Below are 25,693 nucleotides of genomic sequence, written 5' to 3'. Positions count from 1 at the left end.
AATTCACCATATTAACAGAATGAATGAGTAAAATCAGTTCTCTGCTTTTTAAAACACCTTAATGACTGTCCACTGGTTTGATGATAAAGACTACTCCCCAACATGCTGCAAAATACTGTATTATGACCTACCTTCCCAGACTTATCTAAATATCCACTTTAACCTACATAACCCTCTACCCCAACAATCAACCTGTCATAGCTAAAGTAGAAAACATTTATAAAAGCCTTGCTAATTATAGTTATGAAGAGAAAACACAGTAAATCCTAGAATTTACCTATCTTTTCATTTTTGTGCTGTTTTGTTTTACTCTAATACTTGATATCTTACCTACAGGCCCTACAAAAATCTACCATTTTAATCACTCTTTCTGGATTCAGTTGATTTTCATTGTTATGATTCCCTGGCAGCATGAGGGGAGTCCTAAGGAATTCCAAACTGCTATTGCTTAATAAATTGTGTGGTATATTTTCAATATTGCTTTAGTTACATTTTACGTTGCCTTGAAATATTTAAAAAAAAAAAAAACAACTATGACCCCTAATCTTTTCTTTAATGTCAGCTATGAACAGGTAACTTGGGGGCGGTGGTGATTCAATGCCAGAATTCTCACCTTCCATGGGACAGACGCGGGTTCACTTTCCAGCCAATGCCCCTCATGCACAGCCACCACCTGCCTGTCAGTGGTGACTAGCATGTTGCTATGGATGCTGAACAGGTTTCACCAGAGCTTCTAGACTCAGACAGACTAGGAAGAAAGGCCTGGTTATCTACTTCTGAAAATCAGCCAATAAAAACTGTATGGATCTTAACAGTCTGACACACAACCAATCATGCAAATGGCACAGGACCCGGCAGCCCCACTGTTTATGAGGTCAGCATGAATCAGGGGCCAAGTGGTCAACAGTTAACAACACACAGGTAGTCCCTGGCTCATGACAGGTTCTGCTGCAACAACTCTGTTGTAAGTCAGTTCTGACGTAAGTAAAATACCTCATTTTTTGCAAGTTTTCATTATTACAAAAAAACAAAACCATTGCCGTGGAGTCGGTTCCGACTCATACCGACCCTATCGGACAGAGTAGAACTGCCTCACTGGGTTTCCAAGGAGCGGCTGGTAGATTCAAACTGCTGACCTTTCAGTTAGCAGCTGAACGCTTAACCACTGTGCCACCAGTACTTTATAAATCCGATCTTCATCTTTTTGAGTTGGAAACATTACATATAAACTTACAGGTAAATTTTTTATACAAGCATATATAAGAAATACACAAATCATAAAAATCTACTCCAGTGATGCAAAAAAGTTAGACCACACTGGCATTTTGTCAGCTGCAGCAATACTTCCATCTGTGGAAGGTTCTGGATCATATCGATTATCTCTGAGAATGGGGATGGCACTTCTGGTACGAAAATTAGTGAGAGTTGTCCGAATGGTCCTTTTCTTTTTTTTTTTTCTTCATACATTTCACAATAACATCTCAGTGATTATCAAATCTGCCTACCGACTTTAGCAAAACGATCAGCATTTGGGTCCTCATTTTCAAGCAACTGATGCCCCCGATTTAGTTTAGAAAAAAAAACCTCAGCTAATCCCTTCACTGTACATTTTTTTAACAACTCCTCTCCTTCCTCTTCCTCCTCATTTCTTTCTTCTTCAGCATTTCTTTCCTCTTCAAAATGCATTTCATCCTGATCTGTCAATTCCACTTCTTCGTAATCTATGACCTAGCTGTTCCACTTTGGTGATACCAAGTTCTAAATTCAGTGTTCTCGTCATATGAATGAGTTTTCCACCAATCTCTTCCATCATATTATCCTGATCAAATACGTTGAGTGCGTTCACATAACTCGGCAGTTTTGTCCATATCCCCTGCATGCATTTTCCCATAACTTCCTCCCAGGAAGATGCAATATTCCAGATACACTGAAGAATACTAAACTTTTTCCAGAAATCACATGAAGTTACCATAGCTCCACCTGTTGCAGCTACTGCCTGAACAAGTTGAGTCTGTAGGTAGTATGCCTTGAAGGTGGTGAATGTACCTTGCTCCACAGGCTGAATCACGGCTGTCAAATTGGGAGGTGGATAAGCCACTTTCAAATCTTGATTTAGGTCACCTACATGAGGAGGATGTCTTGGGGCATTATCAAGAAGCAGTACAATCTTGAAAGAAACTCATTTTTTCAAGGCAATAGGCGTGAACTTCTGGGCTGAAACAACTTAAAAATCAATCTTCGAATAACACAATTGTCATCCAGACCTGGAAGTTACTCCTGTTCTGGGCTGAGAGCTTATTTTTGTCAATGTTTTTGAATGCTTGGGGGTTTTCAGATGGTAAACAAGAAAAGGTTTTAATTTAAATCCAGAAGCCAAAAATTAAAAAATTTTGTTTATCTAGACTTTACAAAAAAAGTGAGAAGACATGCTAGCACAACTGGGAGAATATCTGCAGAAACCATATATCCAAAAAGAATCTAGTAACTAAAATGTATATAAAACTTTGACAACTTAACAAAAAGGCAAATAACTCAATCATAAAATGGGCAAAGGACTTCAGTAGACATTTCACCAAAGAGGACGTTCGAATGGTCACCAAACACACGAAAAGATGCTCAGCATCTTCAGCCAGTAGAGAAGTAAATCCAATCACGAGATGCCATTTCACTCCCACTAAAATGAGTAAGATTAAAAAAAAATAGAAAATAACAAATGTTGGCTAAGATGTGGGGAAACTGGAACCCTTACCCATTGATGGTAGGAATGCAAAATGGTACAGCCATTATGGAAAACAACATTGCAGTTTCTCAAAAAACTGTAACTAGACCTACCATAAAAAAAATTGATGGTAGGAATGCAAAATGGTACAGCCATTATGGAAAACAACATTGCAGTTTCTCAAAAAACTGTAACTAGACCTACCATATGACCCAGCAATTCCACTCCTAGGTATGTACCCAAAAGACTTGAAAGCAGAGACTCAAACAGAGACTTGTACACCAATATTCCCTATAGTACTATTCACAATAGCCAAAAGGTGAAAACAATCTAACTGTCCATCAACAGATGAAGAGATAAACAAGATGTGATACATACATACAATGGAATACTGCTCAGCCAGTAGGAGAAAGAAAGTCTTGATACTTGCTACAACATGGATGGATCTGACAGATATTATGCTGAGTGAAGTAAGTCAATCACAAAACGACAAATATTGGTTGACTTCACTTAAATTAAAAAAACAAGAAAAGGCAAATGTATAGAGAGCAAAGTTTATTAGTGGCTACCAGGGGCAGGAGGGAAGAGAAAAGGGGGTAATGGAGATGGAAAAATCATACTGACTAAGGGTAGGGTTGCACAGCCAATTAGTTTTAAATGCTACTGGTGAGTTGTATGCCTGTAAAAAGATAAACTGGCAAAAGTCGTGCCATAAACGTATTTACAACAACAACAAAAATAAAGAGTAGCTGCTGAGGCTGCTTATGTACAAACAAAACTTCATGGGATTTCGTTTCTTGGAGGTTTAGGGTCATGGTTACATGGGATATTCCAGTTAACTGACCTAATAACATGTTTAGTCCTTCTGTTCTATCTATCCCCCAGGTTGATGCATTGTGCCTGGGTTCTTATAAGCTTGCAAGCAGCCATCCAAGGCACAATTGGTCTCCGTTCGCCTGTAGCAACAAAGGAAGAAAGAGAGTCAGGAATAGGAGGAGGAAATGGAATGTGTGGCTAATTGCCTCCATAAACAACTGTCTCCTCTATCATGAGACCAGAAGAACTGGATGGTGCTTGGCTACCATTACTGAACATTTTGATCAAAGATTCTTACAACAATCCTGATTAACAGGGGGGAAAAGCAGAATGGAATGTCAAATTCTCAATGACTCCAGGCTTCCTGGGGCCTTGAAGGTTGGATGAACCCCTTAAACTACTGTCCTGAGATAAACTTTAAACCAAAACTATCCCCTTAAGTCTTCTTAAAACCAAAGAATAGTTTAGCTTAAGTAGTAAAAATGTCTACCTTGAGCATTATGCTCTTTTAAGAGCTATCTATATGGGATCAAACTGACAACAGCAACTTGAAAGATTATACAGGAACCTTATGGGGCAGTGAATTTACTTTAATGGGGGTACAACTCAGAAACAGAGGGTAAGACTGGTTGTACAACTCAAACCATGTAATCAACGTCACAAATTGGTACACGCAGAAACTGCAGAATCGGTTTATGTTTTGCTGTGTATATTCTCAAAGCCAAAAAAAATTTTTTTTTTTTTTAAATAAATCCAGCAGCATTTCCTCTAAGCAGCAGCATGATTCTATCTTCAAAAGCCTTGAAACCAGGCAACAACCTTGCCTCTTTGTGAATACAGGTCCATTCTGGCATCCTCCTATAAGAGAAGCCTGATTCTTCCACACTAAAAATCTGCTCTGATAGATACTCTTCATCTTGTATTATCTTGTCCAGCTCATCACTGAATTTTCTGCCAGCTTCAACATCAGTACTTCTTCAGTTATACTCACTTTATGTAAGCCAAACCCGCCTCTCAAGCTGTGAAACCGGCCTTTGCTGGCACTGAGGTACTTGCGGTCGTCTTTTCCTTGCTGTTACTTCAGCTTTTCACAAAGGCTATGCTTCTGTTTGTATTATCAGTAAACTCACAGGAATCTCCTTCTGGATACGGTCTTCTATACAAATAATCAACAGCTTCTCCATCTCATGGATAGGCCCTTGCCTCTTCTTTGTTAAAAATTATTGATTTTATGCCAATCGCTCCTTTAACTGCCTCCAAAATCCTATTGTTATCCTTAATGATTGTTGAAATGGTCAAATGAGACAGTTCTTCCTCACATGCTATTTCGCCAGAGTTTCTTTCCATCGACGGCACTGGGTGTTTCATAGGCCTTAATGATCTTCATATCTTTATATAGATGTCTAGAGCCTTCCTAACCTTCTTTTTGGATTAGAACTGTCAGCGGCATGACTTCTTTTGTTAGACATATCGCTGAGGGTATAAGCAGTGAAGGCGCTACAGTTAAAGAAACTTGAACAACTCGACTTCAAAGTAACAACTGATGCTTCTTATGGCAGGAAACACTGAATAAGGTCATGCTATATATTTTTTTTTTTTTATAGGCCTAGTCTACAATGAAGCTGGCATCAGTGTCATTAGCAATGAAGTCAGAGTTGTAATGGCTGTTGAGTGCCCATGCAGTTCAATTCTCACGTACTGTTTGAGTTGAACATTGCCTAACAACTTTCTACCCATCATGACTCCTGACACCGACATCAGTTCATTGCAGACCAGACAAAAGCCTGCTATATGGCAGTGTTTTGAGGAGTAAACTATAAAACTGAACATCTGAAAATGATAACATCAACAATTATGTGCTACAATACTGTAAATAGTACACATTATTAATGATAAGATATACCAAAAACAAAAAACAAATACTTGTAAATGCAGTTTGTCATAACTCGAATACTTTGTAAATCAGGGAGTACCTGTACTTAAAAAAAAAAGTGTCATTTTTTTTTTAAATGGCCTACAAAAAGCATAAAATGAAAAAGGCAAATCTATTCTAATTTTATAAAACTCATAAAACCAATATATTTTGAAAAGCTGAACAAAAAGTATTCCACTATTGCCCAGGGAAGCAAGTAAATACACAGAAAATCTCTGGGGCCTATAGCAGCAATGCAAAAAAATCTACAATGCTGATTTTGGCGGGGTTGGGGCAAACACGGGAGTACCTGGGAACTTCTTAGAGACGGCAGTGTAGTAGAGAGGAAAAGTCAAAAGCACTTTTGAGGCCTTCAAAGCCCAGATGACTAGGAGAATAGTAGTGGAAATGTAACAAGGCTAGGAGAAGAAATGACACAAGACAGATGAGCCTTATACAAGAAATGATAAGCAGTATGTCATGGTAGCCCCCGTTTGTCAGTCTGTCGTACCATGGGGCCCTGAGTGTTGCTGTAGTGCTGGAAGCTATGCCACCGGAATTCAAATACCAGCACGGTCACCTATTGTGGACAGGTTTCAGCTGAGCTTCCACACTAAGACAGGCTGCAAAAAAGGACCTGGCAGTCTATTTCTTAAGAGAATTATCCAGTGAAAACCTTATGAATAGCAGCAGAACATATGTCTGATATAGTGCCAGAAGATGAACCCCCTCAGGTTGGAAGACACTCAAATGATGACTGGGGAAGAACTGCCTCCTCGAAGTAGAGTCGGCCTTAACAATGTGGGTGGAGTCAAGCTTTCGGGACCTTTACTTACTGCTGTGGTACAACCCAAAGTGAAAAGAAATAGCTGCAAACATCCATTAATAATCAAAACGTGGAATGTATGCAGTATGAATCTAGGAAAATTGGAAACTGTCAAAAATGAAGTGGAATGCGTAAGTATTAGTATCTTGGCCATTCTGAATCGGACAATCACATGGTCTACTATGTCGAGAATGACAACTTGAAGGGGAATGGCGTTGCATTCTATCACACTCATCATCAAAAAGAACATTTCAAGGTCTATCCTGAGTATAACGCTGTCAGTGATAGGATGATACCCATGCGCTGACAAGAAGATCAGTTAATGATGAAAAATTTGAAGATTGTTAATCAAATTCTGCAGTCCAAAACATGCATATCAAACACGCAATCAGTATGCACTCATAATTACTGGTGATTGGAATGTGAACGGTCAAAACAAAGCAGGGTTGGTAGTTGGAAAATACAGCCTTGGTGATAGAATCCAGAAAATCAGGTGAATAGAAGCCAGAGATCACATGATAGAATTCTGTGAGACAAATCACTTCTTCATTGCAAATACCTTTTTTCAACAATATAAACGGTGATATACACACGGACCTCGTCAGACAGAATACACGAGAATCAAATCAACTAAATCTTTGGAAAAAGATGATGGAAAAGTTCAATATCATCCGTCAGAACAAGGGCAGGGGCCAAATGTGGAACAGACCATCAATTGCTTATATGCAAGTTCAAGTTGAAGCTGAAGAAAATTAAAACAAGTCCACTAGGGCCAAAGTACAACCTTGAGTATATCCCAACTGAATTTAGAGACCATCTCAAGAATAGACTGGATGCACTGAACACTAATGACCAAGGACCAGACAAGCTGTGGAATGACATCAAGGACAGCATACATGAAGAAAGTAAGGGGTCATTAAAAAGCCAGGAAAGGAAGAAAAGACCCAAATGGGTGTCAGAAGAGACTCTGAAACTTGCTCTTGCATGTCAAGTAGCTAAAGCAAACGGAAGAAATGATGAAGTAAAAAAGCTGAACAGAATATTTTAAAGGGCTGCCCGAGAAGACAAAGTAAAGTATCATAATGACATATGCAAAGATCTGGAGTTAGAAAACCAAAAGGGAAGTACATGCTTGGCATTACTCAAGCTGAAAGAACTGAAGAAAAAATACAAATCTCAAGTTGCAATACTGAAGGATCCTATGGGAAAAATATTAAATGACGCAGGAAGCATCAAAAGAAGACGGAAAGAATACACAGACTCACTACACCAAAAAAAAATTGGTCGACATTCAATCATTCTGGCTGTATTTCATCCAAGACAGATTTCTTCGTTCTTCTGGCAGTCCGTGATATATTCAGTACTCTTCGCCAGCACCATAATTCAAAGGCATCAGTTCTTCTTTGGTCTTCCCTATTCATTGTCCAGCTTTTGCACGCATATGAGGTGACTGAAAACATCACGGCTTGGGTCAGGCCCACCTTGGTCTTCAAGGTAACACCTTTGCTTTTTAACACATTAAGAGGTCTTCTGCAGATTTGTTGAATTAATAACGTGTACTATTTTTGTTACTATTTATAGTGTTGTAGCACATAATTTGCTGATGTTATCATTTTCATATGTTCACTCGAAGATGTTCAGTTTTATGATTTACTCTTCCAAACATGGCCATATAGCAGGCTATTGTCTAGTCTACAATGAACTGATGTCGGTGTCAGGAGTCATGATGGATAGAAAGTTGTGAGGCAATTTTCAACTCAAACAATATGCGAAAATTGAACTGCATAGGCACTCAACAGCCAGAATGCTTCTTAGAAGCAAGGATGGCAAGACTACATCTCATATACTTTGGACATGTTATCAGGAGGGATCAGTCCCTGGAGAAGCACATCATGCTTGGTAAAGGAGACAGTCAGCAAAAAAAAGGAAGACCCTCCACGAGATTAACTGACGCAGTGGCTGCAACAATGGGCTCAAGCAAAACAACAATTGTGAGAAAAGGCACAGGACCAGGGAGTGTTTTGTTCTGTTGTACACAGGATCACTATGAGTTGGAATCGACTCAATGGCACCTAACAACAACATGTCATGGTAGTAGCTGCCTCTAGGGAGAAGGAAAGTGGATATGGGGATCGTCACTGATAATGCTCTCTCGACCTTAAAAAATAAAAAGAAATACTACTCAGCCAGCAGAAGAAATGAAGTCCTGATACACGTTACAACATGGAAGGAGTTGGAAGACATTATGCTGAATGAAATATGTCAATTACAAAAGGACGACTACTGTATGAGCCCCCTTACGTAAAAAGATAAGAACGGGCAAATGCACAGAGAACAAAGTTTATTAGTGGTTACTAGGGGCAGGAGGGAGGGGGAAAAGGGGTCTTATTGCGTACAGAGTACTGAGCTCCACTGTATAGTGACAGAAAAATCACAATGATTAAGGGTAGGGCTGCACAGCCAGTTAGTGTTAAATGCTGTTGATAAGTTGCACACCTGTAAAAAAAACGAAATGGCAAAAGTTGTGATAAACATTTACAACCATGACGGAAAAAAAGAGTAGCTACTGAGTCTGCTTATGTATAACCAAACACCTCATGGGATTTGGTTCCTTGGCTTGGAGGTTTAGGGTCATGGTTTCATGGGACATCCCAGTTAAGTGGCTTCTGTTCTCCCTCTAGTTCCTTGCATAGTTCCTGGGGTCTTAAAAGGAGCCATCTAAAGCACAACAATTCATCTCTACTCACCTAAAGCAACAGAGGAGAGCCAGGAATAAGAGGAGGAAATGGAATGTGTGGCTACTTGCCTCTATGAACAACTGTATCCTTTGCCATGAGACCAGAAGAAATGGATGGTGCCCAGCTACCATTACTGAACATTTTGATCTAAGATTCTGAACGAGAATTTTGATCAATACAGGGAAAACGCAGAACAGAATTTCAAATTCTCATGGAATCCAAATTCTCATGGAGGCTGGATGAACCCCTGAAACCAAAAATTCCCCTCAAGTCTTCTTAAAACCAAACAGTAATTTAGCTTAACTGGTAAAGAATGTCTGTCTAGAGCACTGTGCTCTTTAAGATCTGTCTATGTGGGATCAAACTGACAACAGCAACTTAAAAGATTAGACAGGAACTATAAGGGACAGTAAGTTTATGACAATGGGGGAGGAACAACTCAGGAAAGGAAGGTGAGAGCAGCTGCACAACTAAAAGATGTAATCAATGTCACTGAATTATAAATGTACAAACTGTTGAACTGGTGTATGTTTTCATGTGTATATGCATACGTGTGGGCATATGTGTACTTACATAAGCATACATGTGTACAGGTATATATATTATTTGTATATATAGGTATATACATATGCATATGCATCCATGTGACTGTATGTACATATATTCAGATGTATGATAAAGCACATAGAGGGCACAGTTACGGATTGTTCTTAAAAATAAACACCTCATGAGACTGGTTTTCTGGGTTTGAATGATTAAGACCACAGTCTTCTGGAACATCTCTGTCAACTGGCATAGTACAGTTCATAAAGGTACGTTCTACATCATTGTTCGGTGGGTAGTGTCTGGGGTCTTAAAAACTTGCGAGCAGCCATGTAAGATACAACTACTGGTCTCTACTTGCTCTGAGCAAAACAGAAAGAAGAAAACCAAAGACTCAAAAAAGAACTAGTCTATAGAACAAATAGTCTACACGAACCATGGCATCATCTACCCTGGACCAGAAGAAGTAGATGGTGCCCGGCTACTACTACTGAGGATTCTAATCAAGGACACAACAGATAGACCCTGATGGGAGAAAAATGTGGAGCAGAACCTCAAATTCCAAACACAAAAAAATAATAAAAACAGATCTACTGGACTGGCTGAGACTAGAAGACCTCCCCAAGAATACTGCCCTGAGATACTCTTCAAACTTTGAACCGAAGCTAGCCCCTGAGGTCACCTTGTAGATAAATAACAAACTGGCTCACAAAATAATGAATATCACCCATCAGCACTGTGCTTATTTTAAAAAATCACCTACGTGAGACCAAGGGAGCCCTGATGGCACAGTGGTTAATGAGCTCGGCTGCTAACCAAAAGGTCAGCAGTTCGAACCCACTAGCCATTCCACAGGAGAAAGATGTGGTAGTCTGCTTCTGTAAAGATTTACAGACTTGGAAACCCTATGGGGCAGTTCTACTCTGTCCTACAGGGTCACTATGAGTTGGAATCGACTCGACGGCAGTAGGATATGAGACCAAGTGGTCAACAATTACTTTAGTACTAAGTGAGAATGTTAAGGGGCAAGGAATCTAGATTAATGGAAACGGAACCACCAGAACAGAAATAATGAAAATGCCCACGCACTGTGAAGAATGTAACCACTGTTGCTGAACAATCTGTGTAGAAATTGTTTAAAAGAAACCTAAATTGCCATATAAACCTTCACCAAAAACACAATAAAGTACTATTTAAAAAACATAACAAAAAAAATACACAGTACACTCTCTCTTCCCCATAAAATACACGCTGCTGTTGTTGTGTGCCTTCAAGTCGATTCCGAATCATGACAATCTTCACGGGAACAGATTATCACATCTTTTTCTGCAGAGCAGCTGGGTGGGTTCAAACTGCAACCTTTCAGTTAGCAGCCAAGCACTTAACTGTTGTGCCACCAAGGATCCTTATAATAAGTATATAACCACTAAGTTTTAAATGAAAATGGAGGGCTACACATGAATCCCGATACCTGCTTCCACAGTACCTCATTTTCAGCTTCATCATAGTTTTCTGCTGTTAGGAACTTTTAGAACAAAAATGTAATAGCTAATTGAAAGAGAAATTTGCCAAGTAGAATGGACAATATTAGCTATAAAGACAAATAGCAATTGTTTAAAAAGCTTTTCCAATTCTCTCCATGGTACTCAAATGTTTTTCCCACTACATGAAAGTCAATGTTTAAAGTGACACAAAAAAGACTGATAAACTGGAGAACAGGAAGAACCAGATCTCCTTATGTCAACCGAAACAACATTCTCCCCAATCCTTTTAGGTCTAAAATTTAAGAAAATCTAACTCCTTTTCACTAGCAGGGAAAAAGAACATTGACCTTAAACTCAAAATGACATGAGTAAAATGCTTATTCTACCATTTACTATCCTGTGATCTCTAAAACATAAGAAAATTATGTTCACAAGGTTTTGTCATGAGGATTAAATGAAGTAACAGTGGATGACACTAAAGTATTCAGTAAACATTTCCTTCCCCAGACCATTTTCCTTTATCCACAGATTCCTTTTATCCCTCTATCCATTCCTAAAATCATTCAAAGATTTTTGACAATGTTTTCCCAACTCTTTTACTATTCCTCCAGTCTAAACTATCACCATTAAAACACAGACAACAGCAATCAATACTTGCCCTGTGAAATCAGTCAGTACAAAAGGTCACAAACCATAAGATTTCATTCATATGAAATAGCCAGAATAGACAAACCCACAGAGGAAGTAGATTAGTAGCTGCCAAGAGTTGGGGACAGGAGAGGAGGAGACTGACTGCTAATGGATACAGAGTTTCTTTTAGGGTGATGAAAAAATTGTGATGATGGCTACAAAATCCTGTGAATATACTAAAAACCATGCAATTGTACACTTTAAGAAGGTGAATTCTGCAACTGGAAAGATTAGACAGGAAACAGGGGACAGTGCATTTGTTAATGGAGAACGAACAACTGAGAAAAGGAAGGTAAAAACGGCTGTACGACTCAAAAAAATGTAATCAATGTCACTGAATTGTACATGTAGATAATGCTGAATTTGTTTTATGTTCTGCTGCGTATATTCTCAACAAGTATAAAATATACTACAAAGGATAAACATTATAGTATGTAAACTACATCTCAGTAAGGCTGTTACAAAATAACATAAAATACTAGGCCCAGACTAATACTCCACAAATCTAACTATTATCACTCTTCCACTTAATGATCTGGAAGCCCTGATGGCGTAGTGGTTAAGACCTACAGCTGCTAACCAAAAGGCTGGCAGTTCAAAACCACCAGGTGCTCCTTGGAAACCTCTATGGGGCAGTTCTATTCTGTCCTATAGGGTCACTCTGAGTCGGAATTGACTCAACGGCAAGAGGTTTGGTTTTTCCATTTGACATAATGATATACATAACCCACTGTTCATCAAATCAATTTCAAAACATTCTGCCACATTTAAAATCTTTTTGAATAAAGACAGAATATAAACAAACTATTTCCGGTCCCACATCTGCCAAGAGATATATCTTAATTCCAGGTAGGGCAATCTCCTAATTGGCACCTCCCCCAAATATTAAGAAACTCCCTTCTGACTTCCCAGAAATCAACTTTCATCAATTAAATATTTACTGAGCATTATTAAAGACCTGCACTAGGCTAGGGGCACCTCGGAAGGCAGGCCTGGCGATCTGTTCCGAAAAGTCACAGCCTGGAACACTCCGGAGCAGTTCTGCTCTGCATACATGGGGTCACCATGAGTTGGAACTGACTCAACAGCAACTAACAAGGCTACTGAGTAAACGAAAAGACACAATTCCCGCCATCGTGGAGCTTTCAATTTCCTACACTGTTCTCTCACCTGGTACACTAGTCTTGTTCCCGCCTGTCTTAGTCATCTGGTGCTGCTGCTATAACAGAAACAACATCAAAGTGAATGGCTTTAACAAAGAGAAATTTATTCTCTCACAGTCTAGTAGACTAGAAGTCCAAATTCAGGGCATTAACTCCAAGGGAAGACTTTCTCTCTCTCTCTGTCGGCTTTGGAGGAAGGTCGTTGTCATCAATCCTCCCCTGGACTAGGAGCTTTTCAGCCCAGGGTCCCCAGTTCTAAAGAACACGCTATTCTGCTGGCATTACCTTCTTGGTGATATGAGGTCCCCAAGTCTCTCTGCTCACTTCTTAAAGAAGAGACTGGTTTAAGATACAACCTAATCTTGTAGATTGAGTTCTACCTCATTAACATAACTGCCACTAATCTCACCTCATTAACATTATAGAAGTAGGATTTACAACACACAGGAAAATCACATCAGATGACAAAATAGTGGACAATCACACAGTACTGGAATTCAGCCCAGCCAAGTTTACACACATTTTGGGTGACACAATTCAATCCATAACACTGCCTATCAATACTTTAGAAGCCCTAATGGCACACTGGTTAAAGTGCTCAGCTGCTAACCAAAAGGTTGGCAGCTCAAACCTACTAGCTAGAAAGATATGACAGTCTGCTTCTGTAAAGATTATAGCCTTGAAAACCCTACAGGACAGTCCTACTCTGTCCTACAGGGTCCCTATGAATAGGAATTGACTTCATGGCAACAGGTTTTTTTGGGTTTGGTGGCACAACAGTTAAGCGCTCGGCTGCTAAACAAAAGGTTGGTGGTTCGAAACCATGCAGCAGCTCTACGAAGAAAGACCTAGCAAACTGCTCTTACAAAGTTTAAGCTAAAAAGAAAACCTATTGCCATTGAGTCAATTCCGACTCAAAGCATCCCTACAGGACAGAACCGAAATGTCCCATAAGGTTTTCAAGGCTGTAAACTTTGCGAGAGCAAACTGTCATATTTTTCTGCTGAGGAACAGCTGGTGGGTTCAAATCAGGGACCGTTCGGTTAGCAGCCAAGTGCTTAACCACTGCGCCACCAGGACTCCTCACTGTAAAGATTACAATCTAGAAAACACTATGGGGCAGTTCTACTCTGTCAAAAATTGACTCAACAGCACCTAACAACAACAATCTACATCACAATCCTGCAAAATGGATGTTCTATCTCTGTTTACATATTGGAAAACTGGCTCAGAGTAGTAATCTCTTCAACAAAATACTGAAACTAGATTTGAATTTGGGTATCTCTCAGTCTCAAAGTCAATCTCTTTTCATCGGACCAACTGCCTCCCTTAAGCATAAGTGATTACATCCAAAATAAAACCAAAGAATTGACAGTATAGTTTCATCATGCCAGCTGTATGATCTTTGGGCAAGAAACTTATACTCTTGTCCAAGTTTCCTCAAAATGCAAAATGAGGATAATCCTAAGTACCTCACAAAGTTAGGCAATGAATAATATACATAAAGCAATCAGAATAGTTTCTGGTATACAGTATGCACAACTTAAGTGTTGCCTATTATTTTTAACGTCATATCACTATGGTGAATTCATCAAATACACTTTCCACTCTCATAAACCTGATTTACAACAGATTATTGCTTCATACTGCCTACAACATACACATCAGTATTAATATAGAAGTCAAGGACCTCTGGATGTCCATAATCTAGCTCTAGCATATCTTTCAAATTTAATTCAATTTCAGAAGCACTTACTGAACATATACCATTTATCTTTCCATATAAAACATTCCAGCTTTGGAATCAGCTAACATCAAAATTCAACCTTTATTTTGCCCACCTCACTTTCTTTCCTCCCACTGCCCTCTCACCTGGTACACTCGTCTTATTCCCACCTATCAATACTTCAGTCATCCTTAAAGGCCCATTTTGGTTATCATTTTCACCAAAAAGCCTTTTTTCATCTTCCCCAGAAAATCTAAATTTTCTTTCATCTATGAATGTTTCATTTATACCTGCCACAGCATTTACCATAGTGTCTTATAATTATTTGTGTACATGTCAGCTTCCTAAAGGCAGGCACCATTTCCTAGTCATCTTTATATTCCCCACGGGAACCAAAAGTACCTATGTGCATAGATGATGCTTACCAGATATTTATTGAGGACCAACTTCTCCAACTATAAACAAGCTGGATATATAAGCTACTTATTCCCTAATTTTATTTACATATATCTGCAGAAATAAAATACTAGGGCAGCTCAAATTCTTTTAATCATAACTCTGGCTTACCGTAAAAAAAAAAAAAATTTAAAGTCTGTGATTTCACTGCATTATCAAGTGGGGCCTACTTTCCAAAATATTCTATAATCCCAAAGTTACCTACTACACTTCTGTCCTTATGAAAAATCCCATATTATTCCTACCATCATCAATTATTCTTTAAAAAAAAAAAAACTGACCTTTCAGATGTTTGGATTTAACACCAAAAAATCACAAAAGTTTTTGCACTTTTGGAAAATAATGTTAATTTAATCCGCTAGTTAGTAATGGATCAAGCAGTTATCAAGCTAAAAAAAGGAATTTCAGGCAATATAAAGAAAAATCAGTAACATACCTCTCCATCCCCATCTTTTCTCTGGAGTAAACACTCTCAATTCTCTTTTCTGCCAGAATCTAACCCCCATTCCTATTCTGAGACCCATCATTGATTAAGTCTTGTTAGGAGGCAAAACCCCACATTCCATTATAAAAGGAAGGAAGTGATGTTCACTCCACTCCTGTCCGCTAGTATACAACACATGATCTGTGCCCAGCCAACCTGAGCTTAGGTCAGGACTTTGAATCTTGACTAAATAACTAGAAGATGAAGACACAGTTTAGAATACCTATTACTAGTGTCTAGTGGCAGCACCTTAACCAGACTTCCTGCTGCATGACTTTGGTGCTCCTTTTCCGAGTCTGGCTCTACAGCCCTTCTGTCACTTCTGTGATCTACACCATATCCTTCCAACAATTCCTTTTTCACTTATGTTAATCAAAGTTACTGGAGTCCCTGGGTGTGCAAACAGTTAAGCGCTTGGCTGTTAAATGAAAGGTTGGCAGTTCAAATCCACCCAGAGGCACCTGAGAAGAAAGGCTTGGCAGACTACTTCCAAAAACTCTGCCACCGAAATCCCTATTGAGCACAGCTGAACTGCGAAACACAGGGTCGCCATGAGTTGGAATCCACTAGAGGGCTACCGGTTAACCAAAGTGGTGTGTTGTTTGCATTCAACATTTTTCACTGATGTAGCCACAAGCTATACTTTTCTCATCTCTACTTCTCACACAGCCTTCTTATCAAGCAATTTTAAACCCTACCTCACTCTTTAAATAATCATAGTTTTGTTTCATTTTTTATTCTGTTTTTAAAAACTTTCTGGACAGCAAAGCAACTTGAATCATCCAAGGCAGGCCACTCACACATATAGACAACGGCAATCTAGGCATGGTTTTACCAAAAAAAAAAGAAAAGAAAACCCAAACCTTTGGTCGATTACAACTCATAGCAATCCAACAGAACACAGCAGAACTGCCCCACAGGGTTTCCAAGTCTGTAATCCTTATAGAAGTAGACTGCCACATCTTTCTCCCGTGGAAGGGCTGGTGGGTTCGAACCACCAATTTTTCAGTTTGCAGCCAAGCACTTAACCACTGTACCACCAGGGCTCCTTGGGAATGCTTTTAACTAGTTCTAACACAGTAAAAATTAGGAAAATAATCATTCTTAAAAAGACTAATTTCCAAAATCTATAAATCAGTTTATACCCCTTTTGAAAGCCATTTTGGAAAGCAATTAAATTCTCAGCTAGTCTTTTATATAAATAACAAATAACCAAAAAAACACAGGGGGGACAGGGAGGGATAGCCCCTTTTCTTTGCTCTATGACCTCTACTTTTTGATTATTATGATTATGAAAGAAAATTTTAAGATATTTTTCAAATTTAAAATATACAAGCTTTACTAAAACTTGTGTGCTTTTTGGATAAAATGCATCCAAACTTATATACTCCAGAGATAGCAGTCTCTTTATATCTATTTTAGAATGCTACTTTCTGGTAACCCATGTTTCCCTTAAACTACATATTCATTATTTTCAGAGACAAACATCAAACATTAAATCCTGAGTCAAATTAAAAAAAAAAAAAAATTTCTTTTTCAGAGGAATCTACTTCTACAATCCTATATTCTTACATTCTATTTTTTTGACTGTTCCATTTTTGTTTTGTGTGGTCATTAATGACAGAGGAATGACTTCATAACACATGTGTAGAGATACTCTATTATTACAGTAAAACCTGCCCAGAGCCTGTGTAAGGCAGAAACCTGTCGGAGAAGGAAAATTCAAATGGTTTTCTCTAAAACTAGCAATAGAAAAGTGGTAAGACTGCATCCTGTCAAAAGTGGACAACTTGTAAGACCCATAAAACCAAGGCAGTCCTGTCAAGTTCTCGCTCGCACAGGTTTCACTGTACCTATTTTCAGAAATACATAGGCTTTCATTTTGAAGTTATATAAGATTAAACATCATTTCCTTAACTGAGCTGTCCTGAATTAACCAGCAATTTGTCAGTTTTATCCAAAGTTAGGTACAATATATATTTGACAAGAGTCAAACAGCCAACAAAAAATTCTATGCCAGTTAACTTGCTTGTGCTCCAGATTAATCAAATAGATACATTGGTCACAAAGACCTCCATGTATGTTTCATATTTTGTACTAAAATCAGTAGTTCTAAAGATATTCCTTTTTTTAAACACATAATCTTAAGACAAACACTCCTCACAAGCTGGGTTAACAATGTAAGACTTTCCCAAGTAGCGAACAGTAAAGGAGCCCTGGTGGCACACTGATTAAGCACTAGGCTGCTAACCAAAGGGTCGGCAGTTGGAACCCACCAGCCACTCTGTGGCAGAAAGATTTGGCAGTCTGCTTCTGAAAAGATTACAGCCTTGGAAACCCTATGGGCAGTTCTACTCTGTCCTATAGGGTCGCTATGAGTCTGAATCAACTCGAGGCAACAGGTTTGCAAAGGGCAGTACAGCAGTGGGCTCTGGAATCAGATTGCCTCAGAGTTCAAATTCTATATGGACAACTTTACTGGGAAAGTTGCTTATACTTTCTATACTTCAGTTTCCTCATCTTTAAAATGGGGATTATATAACAGTACCTATTTCATGCAGTTTCTGAAAGGTTACAGATAATTATCTCAAAAACAAAAACTCTTAAAAGACCGTGAAATGACTAATTTGTACAAACTATTTACAGTGAAACCTATGAAAGCTGAATTCGACAGAGAGGGCCTTGTTCTTCCAGCTCTCACAAGTTCTCTCCCTTTGACAGGGTGCAGTCTTAGCACTTTTCTATCACTCGTTTTAGTAGAAAACATTTGAGCGTTCCTTCTCTGACAGGTTTCTGGTTTACACAGGCTCCAGCTTTTGCAGGTTTTACTGTAGAAAGTCTTTAAATAAATGAATTCCAAAACACACTAAAATGAATACGTCTAAGATGTAAATCCCTGAAACATTTTTTTAAAAAAGCATTCATCTTAGGAAAGTAATTTTTCCTGGCATCTACAGAGTGCTACTTTTTCTTTAAACTAAGTTGTTGAAAATGTTATGTTGGGGGAACACCTAAATTAGCTTTTCATTTGTGTCATATAGTATGCCTCTTTACAACAGTAACACTGATGAATTATGATACATGCGTTACACCAAGACTACTTTAACTATAGGTAACATACATTACCTGAGAAGAAATTATCAACTCCCGTAAGAGCCCTACAGGGTCACTATGTATGAGTCAGAATTGACTTGACGGCACTGGGTTTGGTTTGGGTTTTTTTGTTTTTTTTTTTTTATAAGAGCCCTGGTGACATAGTGGTTAAGAGCTTGGCTGCTAACCAAAAAGTCAGCAGTTCAAATCCACCAGCTACTCCTTGAAAACTCTATGGGGCAGTTCTACCCTGTCCTATAAGGTCGCTGTGAGTCAGAACTGACTCAAGAGCAATGAATGGTTTTTTTGGGTTTTTTTGTTGTTGTCTTTGCTTTAATATATAACAGCCTTTGTGGTACAGTCGTTAAGCATTCAGCTGCTAAACAAGAGGTCAGTGATTTGAATCCACTAGCCACTCAAACAGAGAAAAGACACGGCAGTCTGCTTCCATAAAGATTACAGCCTTGGAAACCCTATGAGACAGCTCTACCCTGTCCTATAGGGTCGCTATGAGTCTGACTCCACAGCAATAGGTTTTTTATAACTCATAAATACGAACACATAAGAAAACTTAAGAGAATTCAACAATGCTATTAATTAATAACTAGGAACGCTCCTGAAAGACATCTCTCCACCATGGACCTCAGCTTCATTTGAAATTAAGAGTGGATTAAATTATCTTCAAAGTCTTTTTTCAGCGCTACAATTCCATGTGAGTCATTAAGTACTTCCCTTAATTCACTAAAGCGAGTTTCACAAACACAGACTGTATTTAGGCTAATTATAATAACTCAGTTTAAGTAAGCAAGCATTTATATTCTAGCATGGACCAATACTAAAAATATTGCTTATATTTTAACCCAGTTTCAAAACCAACCCTAGGCTGTGAAATTTTCTGCATCTAATTCTCCTTTTAGAACTTTTATCTTCCCTGTAGCAACCCCTCATTCACACTAAATACTGTAACTGAAAAAGGCTGAAAGACGTACTTCTCAAAACATACTGACTGTATTTTCACAAAAGGCAAGAAGCCTTAAGCCAAAGAGAGAAAGTTTAAACACAAAATGTCCAGAGTCTCAGGACAGAAGAAGAAAATATTCTTCTGAGGTGGATACTAGAAACCCTGGTGGCATAGTGGTTAAGAGCTACAGCTGCTAACCACAAAGTTGGCAGTTCGAATCCACCAGGCGCTCCTTGGAAACCCTACGGGGCAGTTCTACTCTGTCCTTTAGGGTCACTATGAGTCGGAATCGACTTGATGGCAATCACTTTGGTTTTTTTTTTTTCAACAAGTGATGCTGAGCGGATCGGTAGAAGAGAAAAGGAGTACTTCTGACTCTACATTAATTCAAGACTGTCCCTTTCCTCACTGCAATGAGTAGTAAGGATGACTTGAGTTTAAATCAACAGTCTGGAAGAGATTTTGAGAACACTTTTGAAATAAGATTAGTAAAATTCTACTACACAGTCTTTTGGAAAATTAAGGTATTACTTGTCTTTTCTTTCTCGTATTAGTCAATTATGTAGGTATCTCCTATACGTTTTATAATATAAAAGCCTATATAAAGTTATGAAACAACCAGCACACAAATAATCACTATCCTATTTTGAAGAACGAAATTAAAACGTTAATTCAGTAACATCACCTTGCCTTGAACTGTTATTTAACAATATATGAATGTTGTAAGTGCTTGGTAAGCTATAAAGCACATTAATACAGAGTTACTATTAACTGCTTTGCCCTTGCCTCTTTATGCCAAAAGCTAAAGGGAATATGGAATGTCATAAAACCCAAAGCAAACCAAACCCACTGCCGTCCTGTCGATTCTGACACATAGCGACCCTATAGGACAGAGCGGAACTGCCCAACAGAGCTTCCAAGGAGCCCCGGGCAGATCCGAACTGCCGACCTCTTGGCACTTAACCACTACGCCACCACAGTTTGGAACGTCATAAAGGAGGCTACAAATTCCAATAGAATTACAGGGACACATTCGAATACTTTTTGTATAGTGGAATTCTGTTATAGGAAACATGCTGCTTGAGGCTACATTTTAGCCCTAGTCCAAGAATTTAGCTGTTTCCACATGTTGGGGGAAAGGGAAAATAAGGGACAATCAGGAGCACTGCGGAGGGAAAATCACCCCTACCTTGAACTAAATTCTCCTCCAGAATAAGGATTTTGCCTCTTAAAAAGTGGGATGAGATGGGAGATCAGCTGTCAGCATAACTGACCACTCACCACTCACAAACGTTCACAGGCGCTCACACATCCTTCTCGCTGTGATGCCCAAGAAGGTCATATAGCCACAATTTTTTTAAGAAGGAACATTAATATTCTATCTTCTTGTTCTTTCCTCTTTGAATTCTCTTGTTTTATTAGCTTCAACTTATAAATTACAATTTCCAATCTCCACCTCCATTCTTGAAGTTCCAGTATTTTTAACTTCCCCCAGGACACTTCTAATTACAAATTATCATTCTAATTCAGCAACAAATTCCAGTTTTATTCAGCTTCTCAAAACCAAATTCCTTACGGTCCCAATGACCCAATCTTGAAATCTTCATTGATGCCTATTTACCACCCACTAGAATCAACTATGAGTCAGAATCGACTCGAGGGCACTGGGTTGGGGAGAATCAACTGCCAAGTCCTAGCTATACCGCTTTCACAATCTCTCAAATCAGCAAAAACATTTCGACTGTGTAAATTACTATGGTAGGCCAGGCCCTGCAGGAGATAGGAATGTAAGCATAAGTCACTATTACTGTCCTTGAGAACTTCAATCCAATAAAAGGAGCTCACTGATAATTATAATTACACAGCATTACACTTTTACTATGTCCCAGGCAGTGCTGAACCCTTTCCATGCCTTATCTCAAAACAAATTCATAAGGTAGATACTATTATCTCAAAATTAAAAATGGGAAAAATGAGACCTGCATTGTTTTACGTATACAAGGTCATACAGCTAGTAACTGGTAGAGCATGAACTCAAAAGCAGATCTGACTACAAAGCCCTAACTAACCATAAACAAACAACACAAAATATAATTGCCAGAAGAAAGGTACAAACAAAACAAAAGCAATCTTTCTCAAATTTTTCTCTTCCGTTCCATTCCCACTGCAAAAACCCTATATCAGAATTTCTGCAAAGCTGGTGCTCAGTGGGCTGCTTAAGAGTCATCTAGGAAGACGATTTAAATAAACATTCCTAGGTCCAACCCTAGGGACTCTGAGTCACTGGGTACGGGGTATTTCTGATGCACAGTAAGCCATACTCCTAATTCCTATTTCTTCATTTACTCACTCACTCAACAGAGCGTTAAAGAGTTCGTACTATGCTCCAAATATCTTTTCTACATCTGATCCTGCTGCATTCTATTCCACAAATATTCTAAAAGCTCTATTTTCAACATTTCATTCCTCTACTTGAGAATTTTTACACCCTATCAAATAAAATGCCTTTGAAATCAAAACCTTGCTGACAATATAATGCAGACCTGGTACACGGCAGGTGAGCGATAAACGTTAGTTCCCTTGTTCTTAATTGCCATTCAGTAGGCCTCTGACTCGTGAAGACCCCAGGCACAACAGAACGACCCACTGCCCGATTCTGAGCCATGCCATCCCCATGATCAGTTGCAGGCCAAACAGTTGTGATTCACAGTTTTCACGGGCTGATTTCCAGAAGTAGATCGCCAGGCCTTTCTTCTTAGTCCATCTTAACCAAGAAGCGCCACTGAAACCTGTTCAGCATCATAGCAACATGCAAGCCACCACTGACAGATGGGTGGTGGCAGCACAAGAGTTCATCGGGTTAGTTCCCTTACACATTACATAACCCGGATCCACACTGTATTACACAGACCTCAAGTCGTAAGGAAGGGGGGCGTATCACGGTAGGACTAAACACAAGCAGCAGCCACTCTTCCCTTTCTTCTGTGTATGCTTTTCTTTTCCCTGCGAGAGATGCTCTCCTGTACATCTATCCAAACACAGGTATTCGGTGCTTAACATCCACGACAAAATAGGACATTTCACGAACACCACTTCCAAGCACGGAGACCGAGTCTGCGCTGTGGGGGCAGCCCGCTGCCTCGCAGTTACTGATGCTGATGCCTCAGGTGAGAGCTTGGTCCTGGCCCAATGTGCCTCAAGAAGGGGAGGTTCCAAGGTGCAGGCCTGGGCAGTGGGGGTGTGGTCTCAGCAACCCAGTGCCCTGCCCAGCTTCCCACCCCTCAAATGCCTGCCAACCTCAGGTGCTCAGAAGCAGGACTGGGCACCCACTCCTCCTAGTGGCAGGGGCACCTGTTCCCTCGAGTGGGGGGCTGCAGGTCGGGCTCACCGATGAGTCAGGCTGTGGGCATCCCCCCAAGAAAGGGAGTTTTGCCGAAAGCAAAGCAGTTTCCTGAATAAACTGAATGCTTCGAAGGTCAGCAAAGCAGGGGCAGGGGTTTGGGGACTATGGCTTCATGGCACATCTAAGTCGACTGGCAAAATAAAATCTATTAAGAAAACATTCTGCATCCCACTTTGAAGTGTGGCGTCTGGACTCTTAAGCACTAGCAAGTGGCCATCTAAGATGCATCAATGAGTCTCAACCTACCTGGATCAAAGGAAAATGAAGAACACCAAGCTCACAAGGTAATCATGAGCCCAAGAGACAGAAAGGGCCACATGAACCTGAGACCTACATCATCCTGAGACCAGAAGAACTAGATGGTGCCCAGCCACAATCGATGACTGCCCTGACAGGGAACACAACAGAGAACTCCTGAGGGAGCAGGTGAACAGTAGGATGCAGACCCCCCCTCCTCAATTCTCATAAAAAGACCAGACTTAATGGTCTGACTGATACTAGAAGGACCCCGGCTGTCACAGTTCCCAAACCTTCTGTTGGCCCACGGCAGGAACCACTGCCGAAGCCAACTCGTCAGACATGGATTGGACTGGACTGGTTGGAGAGAGATGCTGATGAGGAGTGAGCTACTTGCATCAGGTGGACACTTGAGACTATGTCAGCATCTCCCGTCTGGAAGGGAGATGGGAGGGTAGAGGGGGTTAGAAACTGGCAAAATGGTCACCAAAGGAGAGGCTGGAAGGAGAGTGAGGGCTGACTCATTAGGGGGAGAATAAATGCGAGTATGTAGTAAGGTGTATATAAGTTTATATTTGAGAGACTGATTTGATTTGTAAACTTTCACTTAAAGCACAATAAAAATTATTTAAAAAAAAAAAGGCATTTTGGTTGTGTTTTTTGCGGGGGAGGGAGTTGTCAGTCATTTATGGGGTGGGGAGCGGTGTTAGGAAAACAGCTCCTTTTATAAAAGGATACTGAAGGCTGCACGTGGAGCCCGGCAGGCGTCCCAGGGCACTGTCTCTCAGCCCCAATTTGGTGACGTGCTGTCAGCCTTGCTGGGGCTCAGGTTCCACAGCTCTTAGCCAACCACGCCTAGCCCGGCATACAGACCCAGGAAGCCCCTCTAACCCCCAACTTGGCCTTGGCTCTGTAGGGCCTGCCCTTGGGCTTTGGAAGCCTCCATCGCCGCCTAGGTCTGGCCTCCGATCCTTTACCCACTGCTTCTTGCGTACGGCCCCAGCAGGCTGTCTCTGCTTGGTCAGCCCAGGGAACATGTCCTCAACCAGCTCCTCACTCACCGCCTGGCGGAAATACTCAGCTTCATCCTCCTCCTCCTTAGGTCGGCCAGTTCCCTCCACCTACGGTGGGGCCCTAGTCCTCGGCATCACTGTGCCCATGCCCTCTTCTTGATCGCCAGGCTCTTCTTGTGGTTCTTCTGCCACTTGCACTGCATGTTGTAGGGCTGCTGGTCCTGAATCTGGGCCTTCAGCCGCAGTCTCTCCTCCTTGGCTGTCAAGATGGCCTACAGTTCCTCCTCCATCTTGAGCGTGAAACTGTGGACAACAGGTTCCCCTCTCTGACACCTTCCTGGATCCTGGTGAGCTGCAGCATCATCCGAGGGCCATCTCAGTGAGCAGCACTGCACTCTGCTGGGCCCCTATGTTGCTGTGCCCCAGTGGCCTGGGGCAGCTCCATAATGTGCTCGCCCAGTTGGGCTCAGCCTCATTCACTGATAACCAGGCCCATGCCTGTGGTCAGCAGCTCACTGATGTCCTGCAGACAGCTCGTGTTGGGAAACTTCTCCTGGAGAAGCTACTGCTGTAGATGCCTCAGGTTAGAGCATTACTGTTACACCAACTTGTGCCCACAGGAAAGACTCTGATGCTGTAATGGCAGAAATCCTGTTCATGCAAGTTGGAGTTGGAGTTGATGAGGAGGCAAGGCTTGATGGTGTTCAGGTTTACCACGTGCATACTGACGAAGGGGAACAGGTTCTGGAACTTATTGGCCAGGAGCTTCACTTACACGCCCTGGGGCCGAAGCTGTTGAGCACCAGGAGGGACTGGTGGGCCTGCACCTAGAGGGTGTGTGCCGGAGGGACACTGCCCTAGGGAAGTTACGTGGCACAGAACTGTACTTAATAGCTCAAATTCTACCTTCACAAAACTTGCCTGATTCTTCCGGACCACAATAATCTCTTATAATCTATAGAACAGCTACTCATGTCTGGAAAGCACATATTCAAACATTTGATTAAATACAATCTTCTACCTTTCTCCAATTTTTTAAAATGATCTTAGCTTTTGTTTCATTAAGATTCTTGACCGTAGACTATTATACATTTCCATTGTAATTCCAAGAGTGCCTGGGCAGCTGCTTAAGTATTCGATAAATCTTGATTTAACGATATCACTTTTTCTAATTGTACAAGTCAACCTTAAATTACTGTTTTCTGTGTTTAAAACATCATGAGTAAATTTCCTCAAGAATATCTAAACAATTCAAAATTGTCAATGGTTCATCCACTACGTAAGATTATGTAGTTTAGTGGCTCTTCCACAATTATTAGTATGATACTTGGGGCAAGTAGCTTAAACTCTTGAAACCTGAATTTTCCTGTCTGTAAAACAGAGATAATACTTCTCAGGTTGATGTAAAAAGTAAATGAAGTAATATAAA

The 25,693-nt window shown here is 40.2% G+C and overlaps 1 protein-coding gene and 1 pseudogene across 1 annotated transcript in view; both read right to left on the bottom strand.

Moving 5' to 3' along the window:
- The window catches only part of ACTR3 (actin related protein 3), an 83,402-nt gene that overhangs the window by 53,313 nt on the left and 4,396 nt on the right, over nucleotides 1-25,693 (bottom strand). The window lies entirely within an intron of this gene.
- LOC111749484 (suppressor of SWI4 1 homolog) overlaps nucleotides 1,411-25,693 on the bottom strand; it is a 28,387-nt pseudogene continuing 4,104 nt past the window's right edge.

Source organism: Loxodonta africana, chromosome 6, assembly GCF_030014295.1.
Source record: "Loxodonta africana isolate mLoxAfr1 chromosome 6, mLoxAfr1.hap2, whole genome shotgun sequence".
NCBI lineage: Eukaryota > Metazoa > Chordata > Mammalia > Proboscidea > Elephantidae > Loxodonta > Loxodonta africana.
Note: the sequence above shows the minus strand (reverse complement) of the source record. Positions and strands in the feature narration are given on the sequence as shown.